The sequence below is a fragment of the Eriocheir sinensis genome, chromosome 39 (genome assembly GCF_024679095.1).
Source record: "Eriocheir sinensis breed Jianghai 21 chromosome 39, ASM2467909v1, whole genome shotgun sequence".
Taxonomy (NCBI): Eukaryota; Metazoa; Arthropoda; class Malacostraca; order Decapoda; family Varunidae; genus Eriocheir; species Eriocheir sinensis.
In genome coordinates this window covers 7,498,985-7,516,557 of record NC_066547.1, presented here as the reverse complement: position 1 = coordinate 7,516,557, position 17,573 = coordinate 7,498,985, and the positions used below count along the sequence as shown (strand labels likewise).

Below are 17,573 nucleotides of genomic sequence, written 5' to 3'. Positions count from 1 at the left end.
ATGACCACTCAAAATAAAACTTCTCCAGACTGTGCGTGGAGTGACTGACTTTTGTTATTTTTATTGTCTTTGGGAGATGTTTCTACAATGGTTTATGACAGGGTATTAAATTGAAAACTCATCATCAGAGAATATATATATATATATATATATATATATATATATATATATATATATATATATATATATATATATATATATATATATATATATATATTATTTGTCTTTATTCTCTTCCTGTATACTCATTCAGATGATACACACACACACACACACACACACACACACACACACACACACACACACTGATGGTTTGTACTGTTGGAAGTCCCGAAGTTTGCCTCCAAGGTGTTACTCAGCAGCATTTTCTATGATAATCACCCTTTGGTGTTTGGCAGCATTCCAGAATAAAATTACAATTAAATGATGCATCTCGGACGGTAACAAATATGGATGTTGAAATGCTCTCAGCTTTTTGTTTCCATTTCTCTTTTAGTTAAGTTTTCATTGAGTCATGAACTTTATATTTGTTTCTTATCACTGTCAGTCACATTCTAATATAGTATCACAGATGACTCTTTGTAGGTGCACGTAATATTTACATTTTTTTTTTAATGTATGCTTATACTTTTAAAGCACATTTGTTCTAAAATGCGTTCATCGTTGCTTTTTGGTGTGGTGTGGGCGGTGTGGCGCGGAGGACAGGTGAGTGAGTACATGAGGGCGTGCAGGACGGAGCGGCGGGAGGCTGCATTGCAATCAGACGCTCAGGTGCTCAACATCTGCGCCTCCCCACCTGCAACAGAACCACTTATGTAACACAATATTTATGGGTGTTCCCGTCTTAGGTGTTGCGAGTCTTCCTTGGGAAATGCTCGTTGGGTACACGTGTTGATATATTGGTGACAGGGGATGCAGTACACAGGAATGCCTTTGTATAGCTACGTGATTGAGAGTACGCAGCGATACGTGTCACTTTTTTACCTGGTGCACGAATGTTGTGTGCTCTCTAATTACCTATGAAAGGATAACATAACATAACATTCTTGTATTTATGATTTTCCTCTCAATTCATATGTATTTTTTATCAATTAATAACGTCAAAAAGCATAATGACTCCTGAGATATGAAATTAACTTAGGAATGAGCCCTTGAAAAAACTGCAGGTATTTTTAATTAATGCCATGATACCTCTCCTGATTGACATGGCTTCGATAATGGCCACGTTTCTTGGTCCTGATCACGTACTTAATTAACAGAATATCCGCGTGTCTAAATTAGCAGCGTCTTGATATAAGCAGTTGGTGTGTCCGCAGACTTTCCATACCTCTTTTTTGCCTCCTATAAGAACAGAACAAACCTCTTCATTACTCTCCACCAGCACACCTCCGGATCGCCGTTCGTCCCATAACTTCTCATTAGACACAACGGTTTCCCATCTACACGGCTGCCGTTTTATCACCACGTTCACCTTCCCTCCTCCGTAAGCTTCATCGTTTCCTCTAAGATTTAATGAGAACAACGTGATTTTCCTTTCCACATCCACTGAATCCATATCAACACTGGTAATCTTCCTTTGGCGTTTGTTTACGTATACTTTCTGTTCACATACAAGCCAATAATTCTCCTTTCATTGTAGGTTTATATATACTGTTAGAAGGTCAACTGGATTTATCTCTTTCAGACTCAGTGGAACATTTATGGAAACAGTCAGTCGGTATTTGCAGCCATAACAATCTTAGGTTTCCAGTTACAATCCCATCAAGAACCATGCACTCAGGTGATCTTGATAAACAGTACACTTGAGCTTTGAGGTTTTATTCCTCACATAACTCATTAAGAAAGAGGACCTGGTAGAGTGCTGTACCCAAGATAGGTCAGCGCAGCCCGTTGTCGTGCCTCGGGCTGGGTTGGGGTTCAGTTTGCAGTTGCAGAGAAATATTGCACATCGATGCTGACGAAGGGTGACGCAAACTGATACATTCGGGGCGTCCTTTTGGCTCCTTCCCTTAAATCTGGGCTGACATTAATAACGGACTGATGCGGGGGGTGGACTCTCTTTCTCCCCCTCTATCTCTCTGTTCAAAGGCCGTGAATATTGGGAGGAGACGAAACGGTTCTTCTGGTGCTAGAAACAATGGATTGGCTGGCTTTGTCTCTTGTCTCAAGGGGTTGATGTACCTACCGGGCCATAGGGATGATTAAGCTGTTTGGGGAAGCTCGTTTATAAGTCAGGGTTGCCCTTAACTCTACCTGTAAAGACATACTCACATCGTAATGACAGGTTAATGAGTCGGGGGGAAGATGCCATTTTTCGTTATATATTTGCTTCTCTTTTTATGTTAGACTTTTTAATGGCCTCTAGGAGACTACTTACGTCATTATGCTCTTATCTGTTAAAAGCAGGTGATAAGAATAAGTAAATGTGTAGCAGTGATGTTTGCTACTCCATATTAGACTCTGAAGAAGGTAAGAGAGAGCACGCGTCGTAAAAAGCCCTGAAGTGGAGCGGTGACTCAAAAAATCCAGTCTACTAAACAGAACTCTTGGGTCCTGCAGCCGTGAGTGTGACAGCCTGTGTTTCATTAGCGGCGCCTTGGCCTCGTCTGGCTCTCATTAGCGTGCCCACGGCAGTGACCCTCCTAAAAATTGTGTCTCCCCTCCTACTCCCCTGTCTTGCTCCCCCTCTCTCCCATCCTCCTCCCCTACCACAGAACCTCTTACACCCCTTCCCATCTCCTCTTCCTTCCTCTTATTTCTCTTATCTTATCCTCACTTCTCTTTTGCTCTTTTTTTGTGTGTGTCCCATTCTCTCATCTCTTGCTCTCTCTTATTCTCACATCTTGTTTCTTCTCCCTTTTTATTGTCTTCTCTCCTGCCTTCCCTTCCATTTTCCCTTTTTATTTCTTATTTCTCTTCTCACTTCTTTCTTATTCTCCTTTTTAGTGCCTTATTCTCTCATCTTCTGTTTTCTTCTCTTTCTTTGGCTCATCCCTCCCACCTCCCTCTTCAATCTCCTCCTCTCCTCTCATTTCTCTTATCCTCACTTCTCTCTTGTATTGTTTTGTCTTATTCTCTCATCTCCTGTTTTCTTCTCCTCTTTTAATGTCTCCTCTCTCCTACCTCCCCGCCCATCTCCCATTCTCTCCTCCAATTTCTCTGATCTTATCCTCACTTCTCTCCTACTCTCGTGTTTTTTGGTCTCATTCTCTCATTTCGTGCACTCTTCTCTTTCTCAATTTCTCTTCATCCTCTCGTGCTACCTTCTCTTCTCTCTCCTTTCCTCTCACCTTATTTCCTCTTCTCTCTCGTTGACTCTTCCTCTTGCTATCCTCACCTCACCTCTTGTGTAATTATCTCCCCCTCCCCTCCCTCGCTCCTCCTCTGCTCTCCCTCTCCTCTCCCTTTCTCTCCTCTCCCATTTTCTTCATTCGTCTCGTATTTCACCATCGTTTCCCGTTTTCTTTCTTTTCCACTCGTTAATACTGGCTTTTTTTTAGTCCCTTCTCTCTTAACCACATTTGTTCCTTCCACGTTTACTTCTCTCCTCATTTTAGTTTTGCAATAATGTTAATGTATAAATTGCGGCTTTTTCTCTCTTTTCTTTTGATAACTTACGTAATCTTCCATTCTCTCAACCGGTTACTTGCTTTCACCTGCTCGAATTTCTTTTTTTTTCTTTTATTCATCCTTAGAATATATATATATATATATATATATATATATATATATATATATATATATATATATATATATATATATATATATATATATATATATATTTTTTTTTTATTTTATCTACCTTCTCCACCGCCTTAAGGTCATTTCGTCTACCGTCACTTAACTTTCGTCATTTAATATTTAAGTGTGGCGTTAATTTATTCATGGGATTTATGTTTGTTTCTCATCATAGGCCTTTTTTTTCTTCTTAAATTCATATTCCTCTCTTTGTGTTGTCGCTAGAGCACTGTGTCTGTTTATACTATGTCTGTTTCTTTGTCTGTCTATCTGTCTATCTCTCTCTCTCTCTCTCTCTCTCTCTCTCTCTCTCTCTCTCTCTCTCTCTCTCTCTCTCTCTCTCTCTCTCTCTCTCTCTCTCTCTCTCTCTCTCTCTCTCTCTCTCTCTCTCTCTCTCTCTCTCTCTCTCTCTCTCTCTCTCTCTCTCTCTCTCTCTCTCTCTCTCTCTCTCTCTCTCTCTCTCTCTCTCTCTCGTTCCTCTTCTCCCCGGTTCGGAACACTTCAAAGGTTATCACTCCCTGGACGGGCTCGCCAGGTGTGTCCGTGTACGTGTATTGTTATGGCGTTACCTGTGGGAGTGTGTGTCTGTGTTTAACGAGGCTCGCGTGAGTGCGTGTGATTCAAAATTATCTCTTTAGTTTATGTGGTTTGATATGGGCCTTTGCGTGTCTCTGTGTGCTTGAGGTCGGCGTGTGGGTGCGTTTCTTTGTGAAAATGTGCATCCCTTTTCTGCTTTCACTACCATCGTTAAATCCCTGAATTTAAGACTACACAGTTTCCGTCAAATGGAAAATATTTAGTTATTACTCCTCCTTTTCATTGGGCACCCTCTACGTTGGTGTATGTAAAGGGAATCCCAGTAAGGCAAAGAAAAATATTAATAATGAAAAGAAAGACTTGTTTGAGTTAGCAGGAAACAGAAAGACAATCTCTTCATGAAGTGGCAACAACCGGTTAGAGTGTTAGACTATTCATGCCGCAGGGAAGCAAGACGGCGCCCTAAGGTAAACCGTATGTAAACCCACTTACTCCCGGGGCGGGGCGGGGGGCGCTCTGTGTTTACCCTCGAGGCATCTCCCGTCTTGCAGGCCATCAGCATGCAGTAAATTTCGCGCCAACAAGCCCCAGATAAACGAAGCAGCCGTGTTGACAGGCGGCCAGCCAGGAGGACGCGCCGCCCGTCATCCCCTCACTGGCAGGCATCAAGGCTCCTCGTTGTCGTGCCTGAAGCGGCAGGTAATGGAGACGACCCGAGCAACATGTGCCGGCAACTGGCTCAAACGCCACGCAGCAGAGAAACGGCCGCCAGTCATGCACGGCGTATTACCTGACAAATGCAAGCATACACTCATGAAGGTGTATATTTATGCCTCCATTTCCGAACACACGCCGCCCTTCCGCGCGCCCCATGACGTATATCAAAACACAATCAGCCATCGGATACTGTGCAAATTTACGGCCCTCGTATAGGGGAATAGCGACGCGCTGAAGCTGATAGAGACACGGATCACGCTTCCAAAATCCTCCAATTATTAACTGCAGTGGACCGGCCCTCCCTCACCTGACCACTGACCCCGGGGGGGAGCTGTGGTCCGCCCGTGCAGTCTTGCAGCCTATGCCCACCGGACCCCCGCTGACCCCCGCTGCCCCCTCAGTGCCCTCCCAAAGCCCCCACCCACCTAGGCTGCCCAGTGCAGAAAATTGTACGTGCAAATTGGGTTTTAAATAACAATAAATGACAATTAGATATATTGGCCCGGCGTGCGTGTGATGGGGGGCGCCGCTATCCTCACATGCAAATGAGAGGTGATAACTTGATACCGGCTCAGCCCCGATGCTTTTAATGTCTAATTTGCTTCGCTCTCCCGGATAGACTGACAAAGTGTTATTGACTGGTGGGAGGGTTATCTGCTCCCATAAACTTACTAATCAGCTGAGAATAAGCACTCAAATTGATCATTGTTTGCATTATTTTCGGGGGCCAAACACCATCATATTTGTCGTGTTAATCTGACATTGCCGGCAGTACATATAAACATGTTGGTTCAGTGACACCGCGTGCCAACACCGCGGAGCTCCCTGCACACACACACACACACACACACACACACACACACACACATATACACACACAGGAATAAACAAATAAATGAATATATAAATGAATGTCCAATGCTCTATATGCAAAGGAAGTTAGGGAAATTAACCGAATATACTAGAAAATAAACCCAAAATAAACTGAAATAATTATTTAACTCCAATGATTCAGTTTTGTAAAGAAAATAATTTGTAAGCGAAAAAAAAGCGCAGACTGACGTTAGTTGAAACAAGAACATCATGAAGTACTGTACCATGGATGCTTGATAATTTTTTTCCATTTTCCTTTGTCCAGATCCAGTGAAAGGAAAATTATGCAACCCCGAGATTTACAGGGGACTGGCCGCCTGCACCCCCCCCTTCCCCCCACCCACACCCACACACACACACACACTTCCCTCACCCCCAGGTCATGCATGCACCCAGGCACTCAGGCAGCCTCGGGGAATAGCTAAATGCCGGATAAGAACGAGCCTGAAAGGGGAAGGAGGCCGTCAAGACAAGGACGTGTTGGGTGTTGGGTAATTATGGCGGCGTGCCTGTAATGAACCTGTTATTATTTCCCCACAAGGCAGCGACGCAAGTTTGTTAATGATTATGGCGTAATTATCCCGTAACGCGGCCCTTAGACGTGATGGTTATTGATACGGTGAATAGAGGCAAAAAAAAAAAAAAAAAAAAAACCACCCTAACCCTCCTCCTCCCCCTCCCATGTTATCATTATGTTGTCTGTTCTTTTTATTTTTTTGGTTCTCTTCCTAAAACACATATATTTTTACTTCCCTTAAAATGCACACGGGAAAGGACGTGGGGGAAGGGGGGGAGGTACACACACACACACACAAACACACACACACACACACACACACACACACACACACACACACACACACACACACACATTCTCCCTCTCACACTGTGCCTCTCTCTCGCTGTTTTCTTTAAATTTCGACGGTCTCACAGGCCTACCAAAAACGCGTGTTATGTGGGCGGAGCAGTAATACATAACACAAGCTTCAGAAAGTCAAAATAACAGATGCATGAAAACGAAGACGAAGAAACACGAGAAGGTAAATAGAAGAGGCTACTTGCACAAACAAACATACAAACGAAAACAACATTAATGTAAACTAAGAAACCCATTAGAGTCAGACCTCACACTCAAGTTCCCCCTCAAAACGGATTCATTTCTCTCACGCTCAGACATTCCCTCCCTTGTACACACACGTTGAGGGAACACGGCAGGACCTCCTTTTTTCTCACGTTACCCAGGCCTCCCCAAGCTCCAAGGATCCCCCTTTCCCCCCTCACGCTCCTGACTCTAAAGCGGAGGATACCGTGACCATATCTCGAAGGCTATGAGGACGTTTGTAAGATCTTCAGGCACGGGGTTTTATGGAGGTGATGTGCTTGGTAAGGTGCTTGGTAAGGGTGTGAATTGGCGGAAAGGACGAGTGGAAAAGGAAAGAAGAAGGGGGGTTTGGCTCCAAGGATAGGATTGATGGGAGATGGAAGATGATGTGGATGGGTGGAGGAAGGACATGAAGAAAGAAAGGAAGGAAAGAGGGTTAGTGTGGATGCAAGAGCAGGATGAGTTAGAGAGTATGTGGATGGGTAGAGAAAGGAAGTGGAAAAGGATGAGAAAAAGGATGGGTTGAATGCAAGAAGAGAAAGGAAGAGATGGAATGTTGATGTCAAGAGAAGGTTCATGAAGAAAGAAACAGAAGAAAATGGGTAGTGTGATGATAGAAAACGGAGAATGATAGAAGAATATGAGGAAAGGAGGACGAAAAAAAGGGGGGTGGATGCAAGGGCAGGAAGGATGGGTGAGAGAGAACGAAGAAACAAAGGAAGAGGGTGTAATGCATGGGGAGGAGGCATTATGGGGATGCATTGTGGAGGGAGGGTGAGGAGATGGAGGGTTGCTTTATGTGGATGGACTGAGTGTGTCGGGGTCGGGTAGAGAGGATGGATGGCCTGGGTGGTATTTAGCTTGCAATTTATGGGGTCATGTAAGATATGGAAGAGGGCTTTAACGGAGAAATATGACGACAAATGGACCAGCAAATGATGAACTGGGCCAGGGGGGAGGGGGGGAGAGAGGGGACAGGGGGAGGGGCGGGAGGACGGGGCCAGAGAGGTGGACGATAGCGAAGAGTTGTCTGAGACTTAAAGTTTTGACAAGCACACAAAAGGTGTAAAATGTAGCATAAAACAGGTGGTAGGGGCGGGTCGGGGTCGGGAGGCAGGCAGCTGGTGGAAGCTATAAAGATGGGGCCCGGAGCAGATGGTGGAGGTGGATGAGGTGGTGGTGGAGGAGGTAAGTGCGAGGTGGAGTTTTGTTACTCGGGACAAAGGGAAGTTGAAAGGAGGTCAGATGCGTTTTATTTGTGAGGAGAAACTTCAGGTGATGTTAGACGGAATTCAGTCTTTACGTAAAAATAAGTTAAATATAATAAATCATTGACAAGATAAATAAGAAGATGAATAGGAAAAAAAGAACGTATATTATCAGAAAATCATAAACAACAAAAAAAGAAGAGGGTAATGAGATGCCAGGAGGTGAAGCCGAGGATAGGAAAGGCTAATACAGGTGTGTGGAAGGGAGGGGGCAGAGAGGAGAGGAGAGAAGAAAGGAAAGGAAAGGAGAGGAGAGATGAGAGGAAATAACGTTAAATGAGAGGAAAGGAGAGGAGTTGAAAGGAGTTTAGAGGAGAGGAGAGAAGAGGAAAAAAGAGGAGAGAAGAGGAGATAGGCGTGCGAGGAGAACAAGAGCCCTGCGGAAGATCTGTGAGGGCCGGCGGAGGACGTAACCTGCCCGGCGCGAGAAACATCACGAAAGGAGGATTTAGCTTGTCTTCTGTTTCTCCTGTTTCCTATATACGTTTGTCGGCCACCTGTTTTTCCGTGAACTTTAGGAGACCAGGAAAACACCGAGGCTTGTATTTATCGCCCAGCATCTTTTTTCGAAGGAGGGAGAGGAGGGAAGGGAAGGAGGATAGAGGGTGTAGCGTAGCCTGGCTCCTTTCCCTTGCACGCCTACGATGGGAAAGGAAAAAAAAAGGGAGCATTTGCAGTTTTTCTCCTCGAGCTGGCAGGGGAACAGAGAGGCAGAAGCGTCATGTACTTATCCCTGGATCAAAGTTTCCCTTGATAAATGTTACACCTGGATGTACACATTTCTTGGCACGGAAACTGGGGCGTCGACATTGAGCGAAGCGGCGTTGGGCCCTACGGCGATATAGCGGGAGAAGGGAAAAGAAGGATAGGTAGGAAGAAGAAAGGTATAGGGGTGCTTCTGGGAGTGGGGTGGGGCGTGGGAGGAGAGGGGGGGGGATACGCCCTGTCACACAATTTGCTTCACAGGCCGCGGCTAAAATACGATTCGCCGTAAATCTAGCGGCAAGGTGGTGGTCTGTCCGTACGTGATGGTGTGTGTCTCTCGCTCTCTCTCCCTCCTCCTTCATCTCCAACGCCGCAATACTAAAAATCTTCCTCCACCTCCGTCCCTGGCCCTCCCCATCCCGCTCCACCACCTTCCTCCCTTCCACCTGCAATCTTGGGTGACCAGACGTCGTTTCGCATTGACTGAAAGGCGTTTGTGAGTTATATGGTAGAGAAAATATATATTGCCAGGTTATTCTTTATTTTCATGGCTGCCTTGCCGTGTAAATTGGCCATCAGTCTTACTTTGAGAATAGCGATCGTATAAAATAAATGAATTCCACTCACATGTCTGAAGTCCACTGTTTATGATCCTTATTTTTTGCGTCATTCAAACAAGATTAATTACCTCCATTATCGTTTGATCCGAAAATAACGACTTGAAAGACATGTTAATATTACGGGCCACTGCACCGAAGGGATTTTGTAGTATGCAGATCGTGACACTGAGTAATAAACACACACACACACACACACACACACACACACTCCCTACCCCCCCCCACACACACATATACACACTCCATATCCCCCCACACACCCTACCCCCTACCCCAACACCCCGCACACCTCACTATCCCCCTCTCCACCCCACACACACATACACACACTACCACCCCCCTCCCACACTCATACTTACACTACCTCCTCTCCCCCCACACTCATATACACTACCCCCTCCCCCACCCCCACACACGTACCCTACCCCCTTCCCCCAACACCCCACACACTACACCCTTCCCCCATACACACTACCTCCTTCATCCCTCCCACCCACACACACACTACCTCCGCACCTTACCCCCCATACACCCATCAATTAGTGAGCGTTACCCACAATGCTCTCCGTCGCCATAAATTGGAGGACGAGGACATGTTGGCGGCGAGATTTAGCGTCCGTTAGGAATGAAGAACGACGAGGAATGATTAGCAACGGGTCAACGTGTGTGTGTGTGTGTGTGTGTGTGTGTGTGTGTGTGTGAGTGTCTGTGTGTGTGTGTTTGCTTGTCCGGCGCTCATAAGCTATTGACCACTGTTTGTTTGTATGTTTCTTCCTTTGTTTCGAGCTGTTATTTTCTTTCAATGCTAATTTTGTGTTATTTTGTGTCGTTTATTTTTATTTGGATCCTATTAGGCATTTTTCATATTTACGTTTCCTTCTTTGATATAACACTATACATTTTTTCTTTATATTTTCACTTATTTACCAGCCGTCATGATTCCCTCAGTTTCCTGTTCTCGTAATGAGGTTCACCTTCCACCTGGGCCGTCAAGGTGACCTCCTAGGCACATGACACTGTTGCCTGGTAATTACCGACTCCTCTTTCTCCTCCTCATTTTCTCCCTCCTCCTCTTCTTGTCCTGTTGAAGTGAAAGATGATGAGAGGTTCAGTGCAAATACCCTTCATTAGCCGATTGATTGTTACTTGGTACTTTAATCTATACTAGTTATGAGTCATTATATCGTGTGTGGGTGATTCAATAACAACTGGTCGACGCCTTCCTCTCAACCCACTTCTTCTGTTTTTCCTTCGTCCCCCTTTCCTCCTCTTTCTCTTATTGCTCCTCCTCCGTCTCCTTGTTTTTTTTACTCTTCTTCCTCTCCCTCACCGTCAACGTATTTGCCCAGACTTAATACTCATTTTTTCTCTAAATATGTATTCCTTGTTTTTCGAGGTTCACGTAAATATATACAGTTGTGGCACATCTTATATTCTTATCTATATATATTTTTTTTTCTGTACCTTTCGTTCACCTTTACTTCCTGCTAGCACACTCTCCCTACCCCCCCCCCCACACACACACTACCCCCTCCACACACACACTACCCCCTCCCTCAACACCCCGCACACTACACTACTCCCCGCTCCCCACTCCCCCTTTCCCTTTTCATCTTATCCTTTACTTCCCCTTCCATTCTACTCACCATTCACGTACATTGACCCATTAGCGGCCCTTTAACACGCCAACGCCAGCTACTGATTCTCTTCTTGGCTTATCCACCGTCTCTCCCTCCCTGCCGTCTTACACACCTTTCATCCATTCATCCTCCGCCTTTACCTACTGCCACCTATAATCCCAGAACCTACCTGCTTACTAAACCCACCCTGACACTACCTTCTTAACCCCCTCCCTCCCTCCCTTCACCTGCCAACCATTGATACACCCCCCCCCATCCACTCCCACCTCTCTCTCTCTCTCTTCCCAAAATTCCTTAACCTAAATGTTCTAGCCTCCACAAAGACCATGTTTCCGGTTTAACTGATGCGTGTTCTTCTTCAGTTGCTTGCATGATTACCTATTGTGTGGGGCTATGTATGCTTGTATATATTGTTTCATAGCTATATATTTTCTTGCATTTCTTTTTACGAGCCTATTTTAACCCGCCTTGGACTCGTATGTCACCAATTATTACCAAAAACCGATACTTTACCTTTATTTTCGGCTCGAGGTGACGCAGAGTTGATCGTTCTGCGTCAACCCTCGCCTATGTTGATCCGAAGGACATTAGAACCAACCCAACGCTGCTCTTAGGGGGGTCTAAAGCCTCTTGAGTGTGCTTGAGGCGTCAGGGAGCAGTTAGAGCAGCATCCGGGGCTACAGCGGGATGGTGGGACAGGCGTGGGCGTGGGAAGACAGAAGGATAAGAAGTAATTGGGATGCTGGTGGTGGTAGGACTCTTTGCCACCCCTCATCCCCTCTTCTTCTGGTCCTTGTGTTTAATGCTTCAAGCGGGTGGTCAGGTTGAGTGTCCTGGAGGTGCTGATCTTCCTGTCCTGCAAGAGATGAAAGCATGAGGTCGGATCTCTGTGGGAGGGGGCTGTTTGTCTGTGTATAAAGAAGGTGAGAAGTTAGGTAATTTTTGTTCTTGATATTGTAATAGGAAGGTCTTTGTCTGTCTGTGTAAAAGGGAAGGAGTGGAATATAGTTTTTTTTTTTTTTTTTTTTTTTTTTTTACGTCAAAGGATGCGCTCAAGGGCAACAAAAAGAGTACAAAAAAAAAAGCCCGCTACTCGCCGCTCCCACAAAAGTAAAAAGTAAAGAGTAGCCAAAAGAGAGGTCAATTTCGGGTGTAGATGGTGTGTGGTTATGAGAGGTAAGATTGCTGGTCTGTGTTTGAACTAAGGTTGGGACGAAGGACTGTTGTTGAGCTTGATGTTCGGATGTGGATGTGGATGTTTGATTGTGTGAGGGATGGTGTGAATAAGGCTCATTACACTAATTACACGAATGATTTATTGTCAAACGTTTGTGTGTGTTTGTATTTTTATAATTGTTCATAAAATACAGCAGGTAGGTTTTGGTAATGATTTTTTTTCGCTTTTTTTCCAGCAAAACTCTACGTAATGATATAATTTATTCGTTCAATGAGTAATGTGTTATTAGATTCACGAACAGACTGATCCAATCCCATTTTAGGGTTAAATCCTAACTCTTCGTATAAACATTGATCATGTCGCTTAATTGTTAGAAAATTATGTGATTTTCACATAATTCAGCTTAAAATTAATCTTAATTTGATCGTCATTACACGGATACAACAACGTTTTCCTCTTAATGAACAGGAGGTCGCTGCGGTCCCAATGTTTTTTGTGCTTTATTCTCATATTCTCCTGAAATTCCCGGGGATCAGCCGCGGCATAAAAAAGTACGAGCGAGACATTACACTCGCTTCGACCTTTACATGAATGATGAATTATTAAAAGTGTGTGTGTGTGTGTGTGTGTGTGTGTGTGTGTGTGTGTGTGTGTGTGTGTGTGTGTGTGAGTGTGTTGTGTGTGTATGTGTGTGTGTGTGTGTGTGTGTGTGTGTGTGTGTGTGTGTGAGACGTTTGTTTTCGTGTGGCTACATACATAGACGACAAAAAAGACAACAAAAATCGGATATCACCAATCTCCGTTTCTCACCGGGGTCACCCTCACATGTTTGCTGGTACAAGATACAGAACCGGATGGAAGCAAGGTTGAAAAGGCAGAAAAGAACAAGATCCTCTGCAACTTAATACAAGATCTGTTATAGGGATCTCCTTCAATGACCATGAGGTTAAAAACAAAGATGAGTAGTGGTCAGGAAATGAACTAAAATGCCTGAAGTATAGGGATGAAGATGAGGAGAAGGTAAAGGAGAGAAAGAAAGACATAATGGAGGGAAATGAAGTTAGAATGAAATAGGTAAAAGAAGAGTAAATGGAAAAAAATTGAGTTTATGAAATTCCGAAGCAAAAAAAAGCATCCGATTGGCAAGGAAAAGAACAAATGAAAATGGAGATCAGTCAGCATGATATGTCTGAAAATGTAGCCGGGAAATGTAATCAGACACCGTGGATGGATGCTGAGAGAGAGAGAGAGAGAGAGAGAGAGAGAAATCGATAGAGTCCAAGTAAGACGGTGAAATGCTAACCTACACAACCATTTCAAACACAACCAGAAAAAAAAAAACTAACTAAAACTACAAAAACAATAGAAAGAAAAGAAAAGACAAGTCACATCACGAAAGAGAGAGAGAGAGGGAGAGGTAAAGAGCAAAGAGAGGAGGCGAAAGTGGGCGTCGAGGAGAGGCAAAACGAGGGAGATTAGAGAGAAGCAACAGGATTCAGGGACTTAAAGGGGCCGTGTTTGAGAGGCGCGCCGAACACTTGACTGGAGATGCTCGTCCCGCCCTCTGCTTTACCACACCGGGACCACCTGAGGGAGAGATCTTGGGGGCGTGTGTACAGGTGACCCTCCCAGTTAGTATACAGTCTCACCATAAACAGTCATCGGCTCCCACAGTGTATATAGTTACCCCTAAAGGTTGCTAGTCTTCATACAGTTGTCCTTTAAAACAGTTGGTCATCTCACAGGTACCCTAGGCAGTTATTTATCAGTATCTAGGTTTTACTTTTATTTTCTTTGCTAACGTGTCAGGCAATTGTTCTTTAGATCTCGTTAAACTTAGAAAAAAAACAGTTATATCAAAATTACGCCCACATATCTGAAATCCACTCGATATAATGGAGAATGAGAGAAAAATAAAGAGAATGAATGTTGCTAACTTCCACTGGGTCGTGCCTCAGACCATTTTCTTGTATCTTCATTTTCTTGGCCAAGGTTTAGTTTCTATGTCGACTTTGGCTGCCTAAGGAAACGCGGCTCACCTTGAAGGACCTTTGCTATTGGTCGATAGTTGGTTTCCTATCAGACTTGTATTGTCTTGCTAGCTATTCCGCACCATCATCATGTGGTTTGAGGCTCCAGTATTTATATTTTAGGCAGCTGCTTGTAATCGCCTAAACACCATGTCATTACGGTGTATTTATTGGCTTTGTTACCTGGATCTTGAAGCGAGGGAGCGGCTGATGCTGACGTGTGTATCCTAAGTATAGTCCAGCAAGAAAGCCTGCAAAATATATGAATTGAGATTGCACCGCCCGTGTGTGTTTTTCCCCCGGAGAAGCTTGGAGAGGTATAATGACCCTTTTCGAGATATAATTTGCCAGTGTGTATATCTCGACTAATCATAAGTGGTTTAAATATTTTATTGGCTCGGCCTTGATAACGAAGATCATTCATCGGCTGTTATCATCACAGAACATTTAGGTGCAAGTTTTTCCTCCTTTTTAATTCAAAAGCGCCAACAAGTTGTTAATGATTACCGAGTATTTGTCTCACAGCACACCATCCCTCATGCCCAAGAACTATCATTATCACTCATTCTCTACAAATCACCAGTGGTCCGTAAAGGGATTAAAGCCTATCGGTCATGATATATATACCATGGTATGTTTTTTACGTATTTACTCAGCGGAAATAATAGATAACCGATAACGTATGATAAGTGCATTTACAGATCATTCCTGATTACACGAATTAGCGTGAAAAGAGGTAAAGGTCCAGGTGTGGAAGATAAGAAAATTTACCGAAGCGCAGGTGTGCAGGGAGTAAATAAGGTTGAGGTTGGTAACTGAAACTCGTTAATTAAGTACAGGTGTGGATGAAAAGAAAACATGAAGTAAAAACGAAGGAAAATGGATAATTCTTCCAACCAATGGGAGCCGGTGTGTGTGTGTGTGTGTGTGTGTGTGTGTAAATAAAGGCGATGGAAGGGGGTAATCTTCGGGGAAATGGGAAATTGATGGTGCTTGTGACTTTTGTAGGGTCAAATGTATGGCTGAGATGAAAGCTTGATAACTTTCAGGCGGTGGCGATCCATTTTCCATCTTATAAGCACGAAAGGAGAAACACGAAGGCATTTACGTGTCCAATCCAGTATCGTGTTTCTCGTGCAATGTCTCATCAGTTTCAGCAAATTTTCTTCTTGTTCATGCCTCAAATCGTGCAGTACTTTAAATCCTTTTAAAATATATATTTGAAACTGGTGTATATAATTTTTTTTTGCTGATATCCATACACTGAAATATTGAACATCCACCCACTGGAATAGCAAAAGAATGGAGTCTTATCATTTTATCCATTATTTTTAAAACAATTGATATTTCTAACTAACTTTTATTTTCTGGGCGCAGTGCCACGTCTGCACTTTATTGCGCCCCACCTTTATTTTATCGGAGGAATCTGTCTGGAGTACCTGGACGCAATGTGTGTTAACTGCCGCGCGGGTCATTACTCTTCACTCGTGACTGGCCAGGCCGCCGCAGAGCCAGCCACGTTCTGATGGCGCTGCGGCTGTGGCGGCGGGCGTAATTATTTTGGTGATCGTGATGATGGCGGTGATGGCTGAGTCCGTCCCGGTGGATGGTAGCGGCGGTGGCGATGGCGGCGGTATCTGTGAAGTGATATTGGTCATGGTTAGGAAATGGGGATAGGGGTGATGGTGGTGGTGTCTGCTGGGTATGGCTTTGGTAGGGACAGTGAAGGTAATGGTGGTTTAGCTTTTGATGGGAACGTGCAGGTATTCATGGAAGGGTATAGGATATGGTAGTGAAATGGTAGTAGTTGTGAGGATGGTATCTTCTGGGGAGTGGCATTGCTGATGGTAGTGATGGTGTCTCAGGTTATTGGTAGGAACGTTCTGGTCTTTCGGCGCTTATAGACAAGACGCAGTCACTGTAATATCGATGATGGACACCAATTCCAGCTATACAAGACGAACACGGCCGAAATGAACGCCTGTAAGGAAGATAAAGCACGCTCGAGTGTGAAGAGAACGAAAAAACTTAAAATCATCTTCGATCTTGTCAGATAAGGTTGTCATGAAGCTAAGGTTTCGGGAAGCTGCCTGTTGTCTGACCAAATACTACCGTACGTAAGTTTGATTTGAATTATCAAACCTTCAGTCCAGCTACGGTTACATAACGAAATGACACCGTGAATTTGATTTGCAACAGTCAACCTCCACTCCAGCAAAGGTTACAGAAAATTCATTTGTTTAAGTGAATATTTTTTTTATATCGAGCTCACAACCTTAAGCACAGGAGAACGCCATCTGTTCCACCAAATAGATAAAACCTTTGCTTTGATTTTGAGCTGTCATCTAAGATTATACGAGAACCCTCACTGCAACTCAAAAAATACTTGATAGATGCTTCGAATTGTCAGTTATCCGATCCAAATTTAAGACTATCTCCACACCAGAACAGAACGTGAAAGAATTTTTAGAAAGGACCAAGGAAGCACAGTAAATCAATGGGACGAGATTCTTGTGAGTTAAAGATATGTAACATTCCAATCTCACAACAAATATAAACAACTTATCATTACCATTAACACCATCATCATCACTATCATTATCCTCCTCCTCCTCGTCACCATCATCATCATCATCATCATCACAGCCACTATCACGACCACCACCATCTTCATCCCATCATGGTCACCGTCATCAATCTGAGTAATGAATTAGTGGAGGAGGAGGAGAGGAAGAGCGAGAGAGGGGAAAGAAGAGGCAAGGGAGGAGGAAGAGGGGAACGAGGGCGGAGGATGAGGAGCACGGGCGGCTGGGTGTATAAGTGTATTTATCATCAGCGTAAGTGTTCATCAAGTTAAGTGTTCATCAGATTAAGTGTTCCCCTCGCCGGGTGTTCGCGGGCCGCCTCATGACCCCGCTGTTCCCCGCCTCGGCAATCCGTGAGGAGATAAGACTCACCCGGGCATACAGGCAACGACTATCGCCTTTCACCCCTTTGCCTGGCTCTCTTTTTCTTTTTTCATTCTCTTTCTTTCTCTTTTTCCTCTCTTTTTTTTTCTCCCACTTCCTTTAGCTTTTTTTTTCGTTCCGTACTCTCTTTATCTTGCTTCCTTTTTCTCTTATCTTTGTCTTCCTTCCTCTCTCTCTCTCTCTCCTTCTTTCTTCCT

At 44.2% G+C, this 17,573-nt stretch overlaps 1 long non-coding RNA gene across 1 annotated transcript; it reads right to left on the bottom strand.

Moving 5' to 3' along the window:
• Positions 1-239: 239 nt before the first annotated feature.
• On the bottom strand, positions 240-16,626 carry LOC127008932 (uncharacterized). The gene is made up of 3 exons (XR_007761468.1): positions 15,847-16,626; positions 11,714-12,056; positions 240-796 (listed from the first exon to the last, which is right to left on the bottom strand). It is a non-coding gene; the product is annotated as an uncharacterized LOC127008932 (long non-coding RNA).
• Positions 16,627-17,573: the final 947 nt, after the last annotated feature.